We start from the raw sequence: 12,838 nt of genomic DNA, 5'->3' as shown, positions 1-12,838 counted from the left end.
CACCAGGTTAATAATTTTTAACTTTACCTAAAGGAAGAGAATCCCTCAAGTAGCATGGTTTGACATACACATACATACATACACACACCCCGATAATTAGCTACTGCTAGAATAAAAAATAACTATATTTGTCTAAGGAATAACAGACTTTTTCTTTCAAGTAACAGCCAATGAAAGACTTCTAACCTGTATGTTATAGAGAGGATTCCTGATACATACAACCCATTACAGTAAAAATTTGAGACTGTCTTGGCGTTTGGCCAAGAGAATTTAATCTCTGGCAGAACCTGAAAGACCTCATAACAATCTTACCTATAAATACTCTGGCATGGACCTGGAGTTCAAGCCATAGAATATTAACAAAGAAGACATAAAATAAAGTATTAAGGCATTCGTTTTGAATCTCAATGACATGACAGTCTATGACTGTCCAATTAATTTTAAATTGGGTTTAAATAATTTCAAACAGGTCTAGGTTTAAAAGGAAAATAGCACTACTGATTAGATATATACAGTTTTTAAAAATTCGAACTGTACATATTTAATATTTTCAAAGGAATGTGAAAAGCACTAAACCTAACAAAAATAGTGTTAATTTAGTATGAGAAACAGATTAGTAACCTGCATCTTCAATAAAACTTGCACTTTCTTAATTCAACACATGCTTGTTTTTTTTGAGAGGGAGTCTCACTCTGTTGCCAGGCAGAGGTTGCCATCTCAGCTCCCTGCAACCTCTGCCTCTCGGGTTCAAGCGATTCTCATACCTCAGCCTCTGGAGTAGCCGGGACTACAGGTCACCATGCCCAGTTAATTTTTCTATTTTTAGTAGAGAGCAGGTTTCACCACGTTGGCCAGGATGGCCACCATCTCTTGATCTCATGATCTGTCCACCTTGGCCTCCCAAAGTGCTGGGATTACAGGCGTGAGCCACCATGCCCGGCCCACATGCTTATTTTTAAATATTTTTTCCTAACATTCCTAATTTCCATAAAATTAATCTGCTCCATTTAAGCAAAGGAAAATGAGTTATAATGCAAGTACAATATAATGGAGGCTTATGTCAAAGAACAGAGCATCTATCTACAATGATTCTAAACATTACTTAAAACAGCTCCTAATTTGCTTGACACACCAACTACAATGGTGAAGCAGCAACACACAGTTCCTTGAGGAATGTGACAAAGTATAAGCTACAAGTTATATCTTTCCATTTAGCGTTCATTTTAGGAAGCAACTCAGGTGGTATTTAGAACACAAGTTATACACTTATCTTAGGTTGATATGATGTTGGTAAACAGGGTGATAAGGTTTACTGATTTAGTGCAGAACTGGAATCTCCAATGGGAATTAGTGCCCCCTGGGGCCCTACATATCTGACAAGTTAAATTAAAAAAAAAAAAAAAATTTCAGTATCTTTAGTAATTAGAAAGACAGCATACTCTGGCACAAACTCTAGCACCCTAGCTAAACATACATTGTGTATGTCAAAAGAAAATATTCTTTCAACCTCAAAAGGTGACTGTACTTAATGCAGATTAACCACGGCTCTTTAGATTTAAGCACAACTTGGTGGTATGAATACCACCATATATTCATAATGTGGTGAAACAAGACGTGCACCTGACACTCTTGAGAATACTATATTCATAGTATTGCTAAACAGCAACAGGGGGCAGTAGTTACATAGGCTCACTCTTGGGCTAGACTCGGGGTTCAAAACCAACCTGTGCCACCTAATATCACTACACCTTGGGAAGATACTTAACCTCTCCATGCCTCTGTTTAGTCACTGGGTTATTGAGAGGATTAAGTAAATTAAATTATATAAAACTCTTAGTGCCTGGCATAGAGGTTAGACAAATACTGGCTATTACATATATTTGCTGAGTCTTCATATGGTGGGTAGCATGACATAACAGCCTTCAAAAAGATATGCCACTTTATATACTGACAATGATAAACACATAAAGCACTGAGTACAAACTCTATTCTAAGCACTTTATATATAACAACTCGGTTAAGCTAATGTTCTGATGTGACTGTTCCCCAACACACTACACACACAGTTGGTTCAAAGCTGGGTTTCTATGCTTTTATGTGATTTCTTCCCTCAACAGAAACGCTTCTTATACTCTGATGACAGGCATACATGCCGCCAAGTACTGCTAACCAACTGCTTTGAGATGGGAGAGATTAACCAGCTAACCACCTGTAGGCTTACATGTGACAAAGGCACTCAGACATGATAGGGCTACTTCAGGAAGCCTCAAAACCTCAGAAGTTGGGCACCACCCTGTATCTAGGGTTTAGGATTGTGATTGTGCATAGGAGTTGGGCTGTTGCTGATGTTATGTTCTCTTAGTCTCAAAAGACACTCTGGTTTTACAAAGACCAGATCTACACTTTAAGCATAACTGAACAGAATTCATGTTCATCCCGGGATAATACTGAAGAAAGGGGGGAGACAGCGAAGTGTATTATTTTCTCACTTTCGGTCAATGCTTGAAACTTACATTTTGAAAATACAATCCTATTATGCAAAATTAATACTTCCCAAGTGTCATATGATCAAGTATGTCCAATGTTTACCAAATATTTCCTATCATATATGTAAAATGCAGCAATATATTGAATGCCTCATACCAACTATCTCAAGAACTTCTTCAAATTAGGTTTAACATTCAAAATAGATACACCAGTTTCTTCTTTAAAAACTACAACATGCCAGCACTTCTGGCCACCTTAAGTGTTAGCACAGACTGAGCTCTTCAGAAAGATGAAGAGTTAAATGTAGCTGTCTTTATTTGTTCCTGCCATAAAGTTAATCTGCTCCATTTAAGCAAAGGAAAATGAGTTATATATAATGCAAGTACAATATAATGGAGACTTCGATATAACAACTTTCTACAAATGCTCCATTTATAAAGTTCCGGTTATTTACAGGGTTAAGTAAGTTATCCCTGTAAATGGGTTGGTCCCATAACTTAATTACACAAATATTTTTAACAATCAAGTATCTAACTTAAAAAGGACAAATTGCACTGTACTCTTTTTTTTTTTTTAATACACTCTCACTAGGACTCTTCTAAAGCCAAAATTAGGAACGTATGCAGCACTGTGTAGTCAGAAGCCATTACAAGAAAAGCGACCATTTAATATTACCAAATCTAAAATGCTACCCAATTTAACGTAAACGTGCACGCCAGTGTATGCAGCTAGTCCCATATCCCAGAATCTTAACAATTCCTTTCCCTAAACTTGCATGTAATCCTCCCTCAAAGCTCTTGGTTAGGTTAAATTCCTTAACACTCTACCAGGTTAATTGCAAAAGCACATGTGCCAAGGAAATTAGTGGTTTTCCTTGTGCTCCTGTTTTCAACGAGCACCTACTTGCAATTAAATCTCTGCAACAAAAAAGTTCACCTGAGGCCATTCTTGCCATTTTAAAAGAGGCCCAGATTATTCTACCTGCCTGAGGTCTTGCCTGAGCTACAACAGCATACCTCCAGAGGCTGGACGTGCCCCAAACACCAGCATAGAGACCTGCTGCCAACTTCGCCTGTCACCCCTAGCAGGAAGCGCAACCTAACATGCATACGTTTGTAGGGGTGGTGTGTTTGTGTGTATGTATGTGTTGGGGGGATGGGGAAGTGGATTACAGGAGAAAGGTGACTGAACACTTTCAACTTGTACCATTTTTTTTTTTAAATAAACATAAAAAACTAAAACGAACATTCTCTCTTTCCTCCACCCTTTCCAAGCGCAGGAACCTCCCACCCCCGTGGAGCGCACCTCCAGGGCTTAAGGGCCCGGGGTCACCTAAGCTTCAGCCAGCAACTGACTTTAGTACTCCCTGCCTTCTTACGGAAAACCAGAGGACGCCCCAAGCGTCAGGCCCACCCCGCGGCGCCGTAGGCCGCGCACCCCCGCCCCAGATCCTCCCCTGCAGGTACGCTCCCCTCCGGCCGGTCCGAGTACCCCACTCCCGCCCGAAAAAAAGGGTTCACCTGAGGCCGCCGAAACAGCCAATAAGAAGTCCCCTCAGCCCCGCCAGCCGCTGCTCCCCACCACTGCGCGACCCTTGGTAGCGTCCCCGCTGCCAGCCCCCGCACGGGTGCCCACGTCCCGGCCCCGATGAGAGGCGGGACGACGGCGCCTCCGCTCCCCGCAGGATTACCTCGCAGCGCGCAGCCGGCTTTGTGTTTCCCCTCCCTCCTTCTCTGCAGCCGCTCGGGCTGCAGCGGCTGCCGGATCCGCCGCTGCCGCCGCCTCTTAAGCGCCGCAGAGCTCCAGCGGGGAGGGCGGGAGAAGGGGAGGGGGCGTGAGGAGGGAGGAACCTGGACACCGAGCCCTGTGCAGCAGGAAGCGGCGACACTTGGGAAGCCGACGCCTCTAGCTCTTGCTCTGTTTTAAAAAATATAATTTAAGCCCCTCTCCTTTGCCTCCCGCCCCTCACACTGGCGACCGTTACGGGCTGGCGGCTCGCGCTCTGGCGGGACCAGCCGGGCGCCCAGCGAGCGTCCCTTGGTCCCGCCCCTAGGCCCCCAAACGCCCCCTAACCACGCCCCCAAGGCCCGCCCCTCTCGCAGACCCCGACGCCTCTGGCCCCGCCTCTTGGGCTCCGAGGCGTCCTGACCCCGCCTCCTCAAAGCCCCGCCTCTGGCAGCCTCGAGCTCTCTCTGGCCCCGCCCCGAGTGCCCCTCGAGAGCCCTGGTCCCGCCCCCGCTGCCCCTCCGCGCCGCTAACTCCGTGAAGCCGTGGCGGTGGGGGCCCGAAGGACCGGCAGCCGGGAGGGCCTGGTTCGGGGCCGCCGCCTGGCGCCTCTTCAACGTCGTCCTCCTCCTGTGCAGCTCGAATCCGCAGCGTTCCCGGAGGGCCAGAGGGGGAAACGACCCCGACAGAAACCCGACCGCGAGGGGGAGGAGGGGTGCCTCGGAAATGTCTCCCGCCCTAACTGAACGATCCCCGACTCCCACTGCAGAGGCTGAGCCGCCGTTTTGAGTCAGCCTCTGCCGCCCTCACTGGCTGCTGGGGCTTTAGGGGGAGGCCACTGCAAAGGTTCAACCTCCGCATGCCCCTCATGGGGCCTGGACTTTTCCTCTCTGCACAGCTGCTTTCGCGGGCGCCTTGTCCCCCCCCCAACCCCGGCCTCACCTCCACACAGGGACAGGGCAGGGCTCTCGGTTCCGCTCATTTGGACCCCTCGAGAGTCTTCACTCCCACTTTGGCCCGGGCCTCTGAACCTTATGAGAGCTCACCTCTTTGGGCGAAAAGTCGAGGCATCGCTAGGAACCTTCAAGATGAATCCCGGCCCCGCCAAACTTTGCAACACGCAATTGCAGGGCTGTGGATCCATCCACAGGTGACACCGGGCCGCCCTCCGCCCCATTGCCCAGACATGTTTCTCACCTACTCTCGAAATAGACCTCCCAGCAGTGCACACTTTTCTCTGCCACCCACGACTTCCACGTCCCTCCTGCACACATGTTCTTGGGCACCAGTACACTTGCAAGCACACCCCTCGGAGCGCCATTCTAGTGATTCATGGTCCCTTGGGCCAACCCCACCCTAACACACACAACAAACTTCATTCCCCACCCTTATCTCTCTTCGTTTCCAAGGCACTGGCGACAATCCACTTCATTTCCTTTCCTCATCTGCAGACTCGTCCCCCTCAAATACCTCACGCCATCCCCCTCATCTTCATTCCCTCCCTCCTCCCTAAAAATGTGCTAATTAAAATGTAGTTTCCTCTTCCCACACACGAAGTGTGGAAAACGAATCTTGTCTTGACACAAACTGTGATTCATTTATCGTGTTCTCTCTCCACTGGACTAAGGCTATAGAAATTTTAGTCTACCACCATCTCCCATTTGCTCAAAAATCCAACCATGCCTTATTATTTTTAAATACTCTTTAATGAATCGTGAGGAAGGCTTCCTAGTTTAGTGGGGGAACAGTGCTTAGAAAATGCCCAGCCTGACATTTTATTTGGCATTTAAAAATATCTGCAGTATTTGAGAGAGATACTGGGAGTGGCTGGATTTTTTTTTTTTTCCTTTAAAAAGAAAAAAAAAAAAAGGAGAAGAAAAAGAAAAGCTTTGCATGCATCAAGCTTAGCCTTTTTATGAATAGCAAAAAAAGTATGCTAAGGGAACCTATCAGAATATAGTCCCCACTATATTTTGCTAGTCACAAATCTAGACCGCACCACAGCTACCAAAGGAAGACAAATTAACATAATCCATTTTAAGCACATCTGATGAACAGTCTTTTCCATGAGCATTCCTTTTCTCAGGGTCTGGACAAAATAGATAGAAGATCTTCTTACCCACCAAAGATCCAAAGCTTCCTTGTAACCAGGGTAGTAGACGTACGTGTCTGTGTCTTCTGTTCTCTAGGTGTGAATTCTGCAATGCTGCCCAGAAACCCACTGCAGCCTCAGACCAACAGCAGCGGCGGCGGCGGCGGCTGCAGCGGCGGCGGCGGCGGCAGCAGCAGCTTCTCCCAATGCTGAGTAGTAAAGTCTTTGACTTAGTAGACTCCACAATTACCATTAGGCACTTACTTATAAGAGAGGGGGCGGAATCTTTCTTAAAGGAATGGGTTTTGTTTTTTCCTCTCCGGTATTGCTTCATAAGAGGCAGAGAGGGTGGAATCAGGGAGGTTTTTTTTTTTTTTTTGTGGACAGAGTAAAGCAGTACAGCTGTGGGAGGTCAAGGTTAAAATTAACTGGGTGATTGAGGAAGGGAGGCAACGATTTTAGTGTAAGTCAATGAAATGCTAGAAGCCCCAGTTTTAAAAAGCCCTGCTAACTTCAAACATTGGGGTTAATGGCAAAATAAAGCTGTATGCCTTGAAACCGATGAGTAATTTGTGCTAATATTTAATTTCCAATCATCGTACTAAAATGGTAACTACGTAAAGGAAAGTTATTTAGTATTTAATTAAAGAATAAAAAGAAAAAGGAAGTAAAACTTGTTTATGTGACTAGGAGCAATGGATTCAAGTCCTACCTATAAGCATACTTGGAACTTCAGTGAATACCAGTATTAGAAAATATATTATTGACAGATTTTAGTGTGTACTCATGTGTTATAAAAATCACATTATATATAGAAAAAACAAAATAGATCTAAAATAATTTTTGGAAGATAATAGCACAGTATTATACTATTTCAGTGGCAATTCAAAGGTCAGCAAAATTAAGAAACACAAGTGGATTGACTGACTTTAAGTGCATTTGAATCTACTATCTACACTATTAAAATATAACGTGTCCACACATGAGAATCTGCATTATAACCTTAAATGTTATCTTTAATAATGTTACCTGATTTAAGCATTGACCAGCTATGATTTTTTACTTTATAGGTAAATGAAGAGATGTGATCTCAATATATGAATAGAAAAAAAATACAGAAAACATTCTACCTTTGATTTTCTTTGCACAGCCTTTGCTAATTATGTACCTGTGTGATCTTGACGAGTAAATAACCTTATTTGGTTCTTAGTTCCCTATTTTGTAAACTGAGGAAGTTGGATTGGAATTTCCCAGGGTCCTTTAGCATTCCAAAATAGTGTGATTTTATGACATTCATATTTTTATATTTTTGTTATTTAATGCAAGTATGTCCTGCTCTCAATTACTTTTTCTGAAAACTTGGATTAAAAGTAAATCTTTATTGTAAATGCTTAACCAGAGTATATTACTTGCCACTATTCTGAAATATTTTGGCAAATTATTTTGTAAAGTAAATAAACTTAATTTTATCTGATTATGATTTTGTATCCAACTATGACCAATTTCCCTGAAGTAGGACCCTAATATATTGTTAAGGATACCAACTGACTGGAATACTATAATGTATGTTATGTAATAACTGAAACATATTTTAAAACTGTAGCATTTATAGGATGGTAGAGGTAAAACAGATTGTAGAGCTTACCTACTCTACAACCCTGTAGTTTTATACATAGAAAACATGGAAACCTAAAGAAACAAAATGGGGACAGTGTTAGGCACAAAACTAGGGTTAATTATGAGTCTCCACTCTTCGCACGCACAAGGCAAGTAAACTACGCATGACCATACACAGGTTCATATACCCACTCTGGGGGCTGAGCAGGACCTGTCACAACAAAAACAAGTAGTTTCAGGCCGGGTGCCACGGCTCATACCTGTAATTCCAGCATTTTGGGAGGCTGAGGCAGGCAGATCATTTGAGGTCAGGAGTTTAAGACCAGCCTGCCCAACATGGTGAAACCGTCTCTACTGAAAATACAAAAATTAGCTGGGCATGGTGGTGGACGCCTGTGATACCAGATACTCCAGAGGCTGAGGCAGGAGAATCACTTCAACCTGGGAGGTGGAGGTTGCAGTGAGCCGAGATTGCACCGCTGCACTCCAGCCTGGGAAACAGAGTGAGACTGTCTCAGAAAACAAAACAACAACAATAAAACAAGTAGTTTCAGCCATTGATATTATTTGTACACATATGAACTAAAGGAACTTACCAACTACTTATAATGTGCATAAGTATGAAGAAACTTTGCCTTCAGATTTGGAGATGTTTGTGTTAGAAAATGAAGAATTCTGTCCAGGGGGATGTTGAAAAAAAAAATGACCTTCAGGGAAACTCACAAGCTGGTTAGCAAACTCATGCTTGTCTTCTATTCAAATGACAGGGCCTTCAACTACTCTGGTGGTGGTTTCCTTGCATCCATGGGTGCCTCCTTTCCTTTTGTATACATCTGAGAGCATGCCTGCCAAGAAAGCTTCGTTTTGGCGTCAGGCATGGGAAAGTAGTGTAGAGTCTTATTTCTGGCCTTTAGAGGTGCTTTTTGGAGGTTGAAAGCTTTGAGCTAGACACTAACGTTTTTCCCTTAAATCTTCACGCTATATTCCTAGTAAAGAGCCTGGCTAATTAATCTAAATCCAGTCTACCTAGTTTCAAGGAAGCATTAGAGTTAAAAATCTGCATTATGTTGTACAACATAGCAAACTTGGTGTTTTGTGTACCTGGCAGGAAATTTATCACCTTGATTTTGTTTTTTAATTGCCTCCTACAGGGAAAGAATTAAAAGAAATTAGTTGCCCAGTTTCTTTCATCTGTTTTTGTTTACCTTGCTTCTCTGCAAAGAGGGCTTTTCATTTCATCTACCAGGTGGTATTGAACAATGAATAAAATGGTGATTATTTGTATAATTCAAAGCATTCCCCCACACTCCTCCCCACAAATTGAATGCATTTCCTTACATCTTCTCAAAGCGCTCAGCACAGTCTCTTATATAAAGGCACTTAATAGATACTTTAAAAAATGAATACACAATTTAATGAATGAATTGCTCCCAAAATATCCAGAAACTGATTACAAAGTGTTTTTGTTTGTTTTTAATTTGCATTGTCCAAAACAACTGACTCCATTCTCTACCTCCCTTTCCTAACACAGTCATGATGTAAAAGAAACAATCTCTTTTCTGTAGAGCTCTTTAGACATGCCTGATTTGTATTCTCCAATTAAATTGTAGCCACAAATCTCAACAGGAACTCTGGGCAGATCAAGCAATAGCACAGGCACTTTCTGCCAGGAAAACACAGGCTTCAGTTTCAAAATTCTGGTGTTCCAGTTCTAGCTGTAACACCAACTGGTTATGTGACCTTAAACAAGTTTTTCGACATACTTGTGCCTCAGTTTAGCTATCTTTTAAGTGGTGGTGGTGGATTCTAATACCTGTGTACCTACTTCATAGGATTGTTGTGCAGTTCAAATGAGATAATAAATGTAAAAATGCTTTGAACTTTTCAAAGCACTGTATAAACATAAGGTGTTATTAGAGGCAAATGTATTTAAAATCAGTTACCTACTTCAAGGGACTTTACCCTAAACAACCTGTTTTACTACTTATTGTTTCAGAAAGCAAACAGGTTTATCCTTCTCTCTTCCTCTTTTTCTACACACACACACACACACACACACACACCCCACACACACCCTTACTGATCCCAATTTAACAACTTCTCAGCTTTGAGGATTTTCCCTTGAGTTGGGAAATATGCATCTGCCATTTGAATATGAAGAGCCAAGAATTTATAGAATCGTCTCCCTATCCCACCCCTCAAATTTTACCTTTTTAAAGCTCTCAGACAGAAAAGCAAACTTAATGAAGCACAACAGCCTTTTCAAACTATGTAATGTTATGTATTTAATCAGCGGAGTTAGATGAGCCATTCATTTGAAACTTGGCCATACTACATACATTTTGATCACCCGTTTATGCCAAGCCAGTCTGGAAAGTACTTGGGGAACAAGGCAGGGAGGACTGACATGAAATTCATGCTAATGAGTTCTCCACTCCCCAAGGAGATATAATCAGGGCAATACTCAAGGATTCATCAACATATTTTATTAGTACTATGTGACCTATGTGGTTTTTTTTAAAAAGGAATTAACCTCAGCTAACTATCAGAAAGATCTTTATACAACTGTTTAGTAATCAAGCCTGATAAATTTCCAAAACTTTAATGAAATATCACCCTTAGGGTCCTCTTTATTTTTTTAAGTGTTTATCCTCATTTATTCATTTTCTATCTGGTAACTTATAATCATCATGGCTAAATAAATAAGCAAACAACTGCTACAAATAAGAAATGTCTAATGGGAGCCCCACTCATATGTAGGACATAAAAACTCATATGAACTCAACTTAAGAGTCACTAGTTTCTTTTTGTTTGGTTGTTTTTGGACAGTCTTACTGGGACCTCCACCTCCTGGGTTCAAGCATTTCTCCTGCCTCAGCCTCCTGAGTAGCTGGGATTACAGGTGCCTTCCACCACACCTGGCTAATTTTTGTATTTTTAGTAGAGACGGGGTTTCACCATGTTGGTTAGGCTGGTCTTAAACTCCTGGCCTCAAGCAATCTGCCCGCCTCAGCCTCACAAAGTGCTGGGATTACAGGTGTGAGCCACCGCACCTGGCCAAGAATCACTAGCTTCCATGTAGAAAACCTTTAAAATGAATGCAAAGGATGCAATTGCTATGTGAAACCTAAAATACATTAACTGTATATACATCTTTTCATCACATGGTCATGTATCTTCATGCTTCAGCTACGAATCTCTAATATGTATATTACATCATTTTAAAACCAGGTGTTTTACTCCTTATGACAGAATTTCTAGAATTCTGTTCCTGTAATCAGGAACCACCTGCAACAGAACCAGTTGGAGTGTTTCCTAAAATACTGATTCATAGGCTATACTCCAAATTTACCAAATTAAATCTTTTAGCATGGGGTCCTGGATTGAGAATTTTTTTTAAATCTCTGAACAAAGAAGATGATTGAGGACTTTTACGCACCCCAAGTGATTCTCATGTCCCACCAGTTTGATTACTGCTATCCCATAGAAACAATGCATTGTGTAGACAGAATCTCACAGACATGAGTGAAATGCATGGGGCCCCCTTTTCATTATGTGAAAGAGATTCAGATAAGGAAATCTGGCTGTACGTTTTCTGCTGCACAAACGTGTGCAAAACATTTAACCTCTCCGAGTCCTAGTATCTTTTTTTTTTTTTTTTTTTTTGAGACAAGGTCCTACTATGTCTCCCAGGCTGGAGTGCAGTGGTGTGATCTCAGCTCACCATAACCTCAATCTTCCAAACGCGAGCGATCATCCCACCTCAGCCTTCCTGGTAGCTGAGACTACACGTGTGCACTACTATGCCTGACTAATTTTTGTGTTTTTTTGTAGAGATGAGGTTTTGCAATTTTGCCCAGGCTGGTCTTGAACTACTGGGCTCAAGTGACCCACCCACCTTGGCTTCCCAAAGTGCTGGGACTACAGGTATGAGCCACTATGCCCAGCCCCTAGTATCTTAATCTGTAAGATAATACCTGTTTGACATTGCTGTGAGGATTAAATGACATAACATATGGAGAGCTTCTAATGCCTGACACAGCATGGAACTTAAATATATGTTTATTCTCTCCTCCTTGTTCAAAAATGAGTTTCAAGGTGCATTCTTCTTGTTTAGTGTTCTTAGTATGTTTGGTAATGTGAACCAGTAATTTAATGATAGCTAAAATTTTGAGTTCTTAAAACATGCCAATACTGAATGTTTTATATGTGTTATTTCATCTCATACCTACAATAACCCTTAAAGGTAGATACTACTGTATAATTATCTTTGTTGTACAGATGAAGGAACTGAGACTTGGAGAGGATAAGTAACTTGCCCAGGATCTCAAAGCAAAGAATTAACACTGCTGAGGTTCAAACCCAGGCTTTCTGACTCCAGAGCCGAATAGTTCAACATGCTCTATGTTCTGTACCTTCTCTAAGTGCTTAGATTCTAAAATATGAGCTAGTTTCTTGGGAGGAGTAAGCAACTGCAAAAGTAGAGTCTATAAACATAACAGAAATATTGACAAATGAATGTCATAGTTTCCCTATTTTAGAAGCCTTTACTGATTGCTCATAACAGAGCACATAGTAGGTGCTCGAAAGTACTTGTCGAATGAATGGAAGGGACAGGTTGTATCAGTACACTAAGCAGTTGACAAATCCAAACCAAAGTTTTCACACAAAAATTGCAGACTGAATTGATCTGATTTTTCAGACCAGCTTACATTCTGACATAATGCAAATTATTAACTCTCAGAGCTATAAATCTTCTTATTATTTACAGCAGATAGTTCTTGAGCATGTGTTATGAACAGCATATTAGTTTGGTAGTGGAAGGATTATTTTAAAAACCTTAAGATGTCAGGCACAGTGGCTCACGCTGTAATCCCAGCACTTTGGGAGGCCAAGGTGGGCAGATCACCCAAGGTC

General features: G+C 42.1%; 1 protein-coding gene across 48 annotated transcripts in view; it reads right to left on the bottom strand.

The window, feature by feature from the left end:
* ADD3 (adducin 3) overlaps positions 1-6,545 on the bottom strand; it is a 130,198-nt gene extending 123,653 nt beyond the window's left edge. For 31 of the 48 annotated variants that reach the window (XM_078346457.1, XM_078346468.1, XM_078346443.1 and 28 more), the window contains exon 1: positions 4,178-4,246. The gene's annotated coding sequence lies outside the window, so the exon portion shown is untranslated. Of the gene's footprint in view, positions 1-4,177; positions 4,247-5,409; positions 5,509-6,331 lie in introns of those variants that run through there. The other 17 variants (XM_078346446.1, XM_078346452.1, XM_078346445.1 and 14 more) reach the window with 3 other exon arrangements.
* Positions 6,546-12,838: the final 6,293 nt, after the last annotated feature.

The sequence above is a fragment of the Callithrix jacchus genome, chromosome 12, assembly GCF_049354715.1.
Source record: "Callithrix jacchus isolate 240 chromosome 12, calJac240_pri, whole genome shotgun sequence".
NCBI lineage: Eukaryota > Metazoa > Chordata > Mammalia > Primates > Cebidae > Callithrix > Callithrix jacchus.
This window is presented reverse-complemented; position numbering and strand designations above follow the sequence as displayed.